The sequence below is a fragment of the Bos indicus x Bos taurus genome, chromosome 1 (genome assembly GCF_003369695.1).
Source record: "Bos indicus x Bos taurus breed Angus x Brahman F1 hybrid chromosome 1, Bos_hybrid_MaternalHap_v2.0, whole genome shotgun sequence".
NCBI lineage: Eukaryota > Metazoa > Chordata > Mammalia > Artiodactyla > Bovidae > Bos > Bos indicus x Bos taurus.
The window spans coordinates 21,714,666-21,719,221 of NC_040076.1; the positions used below are offsets into that span (position 1 = coordinate 21,714,666).

General features: G+C 39.0%; 1 long non-coding RNA gene across 1 annotated transcript; it reads left to right on the forward strand.

Annotated features, from left to right (window-relative positions):
• The first annotated feature begins 347 nt into the window (after positions 1-347).
• LOC113898523 lies at positions 348-2,191 on the forward strand. Its single transcript, XR_003512675.1, has 2 exons — positions 348-417; positions 2,000-2,191. It is a non-coding gene; the product is annotated as an uncharacterized LOC113898523 (long non-coding RNA).
• The last annotated feature ends 2,365 nt before the right edge of the window (positions 2,192-4,556 follow it).

Genomic DNA, 4,556 nt, shown 5'->3' on the forward strand with positions numbered 1-4,556 from the left:
CTTTTCAATTTATTAGGTGTCCTTCACAATCTGTAACAAATTCCTATTGTCTAGTCTTATCTTATTGTTATTCTATCTACCAGAAATGTTTATTAGGTTGCCCCAAGTGAGTGCAGTCTTTCTTCAGCCATCCCTGTCAGGTTCCCTAACAGAGACTGTGCTCTTGCTTCACCCTGTAATCTGAATGTTCTGGAAACATTATTTTTGGTTTCAACATAGGCAATTAATCATACACATTTATGACCTGCAATCTCCAAGAAGGCTTCAGGACGTACCCAGTGAGAGAGTTCATGGACGAGTAGGCAAAATGCCAGCTCAGACGTGGGGATACTTGATACTCCAGTATTTCTAGTTCTAAAACATATTGCCTGGATCTGTGTACAGAGAGACATTTAAGTGCTCTGCTTTGGGGAGAAGGTAGGAAGCAGAAGAAATCATTTTCGAGCTCTTCTCGTTTTTCCCCAGCCTTTCCCCTGCCATCTCGCATTTCCTTGACAACTTCAATCTTTTTTAATCCTGTCTCTTAAGATTGTTCATTTTCCCCTTTTGCTATCAAATACAACCTGAAAGTTGGCTCAGCCTAGGAATATTATTGGGCAGAAAAATGTTAATGGGGTGATGGTCAGGGGTAGAAAGGTAGTTGGAAAATATATTGTTGGGTGAGTTGGGGATAGGAACTGAAACCTGGGAAAGATTTCATTATTCTAGTAACAGAAACAGGGCATGAGAGAGAAAACCAAAATCATAATTTATTATGAATTCAGATTCTAATTTGTTCCAATAGCTGTCTCCAAAGCCATTATATTAGAGAATTTGACCTCATTATTTTATTTTTTTCTTTTACAAATTATTAAAGTAATGCCTATTTATTCCTTGTAACAAAATCAAATGAAACAGAAGTCTAAAAGATATTAAGCCTCCCAAATCTGAATCTTTGGAAGAAAAAAAATGGATTACAGTTTGGTAATTAAAAAAAAATGTTATAGACTTGTAAATTTTTATGTACGTTCATTACCTTTAACAAGTAATACACATACAAATGGTTCCTTTTTGGGGAAACAAACAAACATGTTTTATTCTTTTGCATAAATGGGATAGCAATAAACATACTTTTCAACATATTCTTTACTCTTATTCAATCATGGACACTGTGATTGTTGGTTTTGAGGTATGTAGATTTGGAGTTTAATGGGTAACTCTCTACAGATTATTATTTATGAGTCAATATTTATTTAATTTGTTCAACAAGCCTTGAATAAAAAGGCTGATATCTGTTCTTACGGGTCTTAAATTGTATTAGAGAAATAAAGCCAAACAAATAAATATGTAAATAAGAAAAATATCCAGTGGCAGTAACTGCTACTCAAATAATGAAAATAATAGTGCTGTGATAGAGTGACTAGGTGGCTATTTTAGATTTTTATGGCATCTCTTTAAAGTTTTATCCACTAGGAAAAATAAAAGGATGAATTCTTTTTATCATAATTTCTGTACAATTAATTTCTCAGGATTCAAATTTATCTTCTAAATGTTAATAATTAGAAGTATAAATTTTAGCAGGCTTGGAGCAATGGTATCCTGTAAAGCCAGTTCTTTCTGAGTCAATAACTATGAGTTTGATTGACCTTGGCAGTATTACAGGGTCATATTTTTACATGGCTGAACTGTTCTTGAACAATTTCTACAATGTGCTAGGTACAAATCGTCTTTTATTCAGCACCAGGCATGCGTGTCTTATCTTCCCACCAATTCTCCCCTCCTCCCTACCTATTCTTTCATTACTTTTACAAAAGAAAAACTATTATAAAACAGGTAAAGAAAATCCATCCCCATCAGCTTTTTTACTTCCAGCCTGCCCTCTCTTTAAACTATGTAACAGTTGAAATATTGCATTCATGGATATCTGTTTTATTCTTAAGATGGATTTTATTTGTGAGTTTGTCTCATTATTTTGTGGTTCCAATATCTCATAGAATAACCTCTTTTTTATTTTCATCAGAGGAAGGACAAGAACTAAGAAAGAGATGTGGTTCTATCAGCAATTCACCTAGGAAAAATTCCAATCTTTTTTCTGAACTGCTCTACAAAGAAATTGCAATGTCATCACAAAAGAGACTGAAATTGCAGTCAGTTCTTAACTATCGAAGTATTTCCAAGAGAAGATAATTTTTGAATAAAGGAGTAAAACCCAGTCCCATGAAAGCAATCCTTCTTTTATCTCTCTGTGGAAGCATAGTGTTGGGGGAAAATACTGAACTAGAAATCAGGGAAGTCAGTCAGGATACCAACAATGTCCCAGGTGGCACATTCAAGACGAGTAATTGAGGATTTGAAAGATGAAGTAGGGGCTTCCCTGGTGGTCCAGTGATTAAGACTCTGTGCTCCTAATGCAGAGAGTCTGGGTGTGATCTCTGGTCATGGAACTAGACCCTGCATGCTGCAAATAAAGATTCCACATGCCAAAATGAAGATCCTGCATGCTGGCAACGAAGACCCTGCAGGCCTCAACTAAACCCGGTGCAGCCAATGAATAAATAAAAAACACAGGAAAAAATCAAGATACAGCAACTTACAAACATGTAAACAGGATATAATTCAATCAGCAGGAGACAGTGAAATATTGAAGGGGCTACTTTTGCCACCTCTATGGCTAAAGGGCCAAAGAAAGTGCCTAAGTCCTCAGTCTCTCACTCATGATTGACACTTTGTCACCCCATGAGCAAAGAAAGTAAGGCAGCTATAAAGGGAGATATAGAAAAGGGCACTGGCCTCCAATGGGATCTTTCACTGAGGCACCCAGACATAGCCTACAGTTTACCAGAGCAGGTACTGGGTGCATAAATACCTCACTCTCCCTGGAATTGGCATCTCCTGATCACTTCAGTTCAGTTGCTCAGCTGTATTCGACTCTGCAACCCCATGGGCTGCAGCACACCTGGCTTCCCTGTCCATCACCAACTCCCAGAGCTTACTCAAACTCATGTCCATCAAGTCAGTGATGCCATCCAACCATCTCATCCTCTGTCGTCCCCTCCTCCTCATGCCTTCAACCTTTCCCAGCATCAAGGTCTTTTCCAATGAGTCAGTTGGCCAAAGTCAGGTGGCCAAAGTATTGGAGCTTCAGCTTCAGCATCAGTCCTTCCAATGAATATTTAGGACTGATTTTCTTTGGGATTGACTGGTTGGATCTCCTTGTAGTCCAATGGACTCTCAAGTTCAGTTCAGTTCACTTACTGAATCGTGTCCGACTCTTTGCGACCCCATGGATCGTAGCAAGCCAGGCCTCTCTGTCCATCACCAACTCCTGGAGTTTACCCACACTCATGTCCATTGAGTTGGTGATGGCATCCAACCATCTCACCCTCTGTTGTCCCCTTCTCCTCCTGCCTTCAATCTTTTCCAGCATCAGGGTCTTTTCAAATGAGTCATCTTCTTCAATACCACAGTTCAAAAGTATCAATTCTTCAGTGCTCAGCTTTCTTTATAGTTTAACTCTCACATCTATATATGGCTACTGGAAAAACCATAGCTTTGACTAGACAGACCTTTGTTGGCAAAGGAATGTCTCTGCTTTTTAATACACTGTCTAGGTTGGTCATCGGAGAAGGCAATGGCACCCCACTCCAGTACTCTTGCCTGGAAAAGCCCATGGATGGAGGAGCCTGGTAGGCTGCAGTCCTTGGTGTTGCTAAGAGTCGGGGACGACTGAGCGACTTCATTTTCACTTTTCACTTTCATGCATTGGAGAAGGAAATGGCAACCCACTCCAGTATTCTTTCCTGGAGAATCCCAGGGACAGAGGAGCCTAGTGGGCTGCCGTCTATGGGGTCGCACAAAGTCGGACACGACTGAAGTGACTTAGCAGCAGCAGGTTGGTCATAGTTTTTCTTCCAAGCATCTCCTGATAGTGATTCTTTCTGGTAGAAAGAAACCAACCAAAAGCTTGAGAAGAAGAGAGCTTGTGGACACAATTTGTAGAGGTCAGCTTCCCAGGGCAGAAAGCAGCGTGGTAAAGGATGGAGAGGAATTGCAGGACAAAGAAAGGAAAGCAGCACCTTGGATTCTGCCGCAGGTGAAACCTCAGGGTCCTGAGCCTTTTCTTCCCTCTCTTCGATAGATGGCAGGTAGGGCTCTTCCCAAGCTCCAAGACTCTGTGGCTTCCCTCAGCTCTAAATGTCATATTTAAAGAGAGGGAAGTTAATGGGTAAAAAGTACAGTTGTTTGCTACAACAAAAAGCTTTTTAAAAAAAGTCTCAACATCTTCTTTCTCTTTCTTTCTTGATATATTCCCATGATGATTTTTTTTCCCATCATTAAAAAAAGTTTTATGGGTAATTACAATTTTTGTGTTAAATATTAATGGATTACATAGAGATAATCTAAATGTGCTATATTAGGAAAATGATTTTATCATCATTTAGTATTTCCTGTAACATCCATTTGAAGGTGAAATGTTTGTAACATTTCTTTGCCATTTTCAAGTTTTCCTATACTCAGGATGAATGTTTATCAAAACTAAACGACATTGACGAGTTTTGGTCTCCACTAAATTGTGA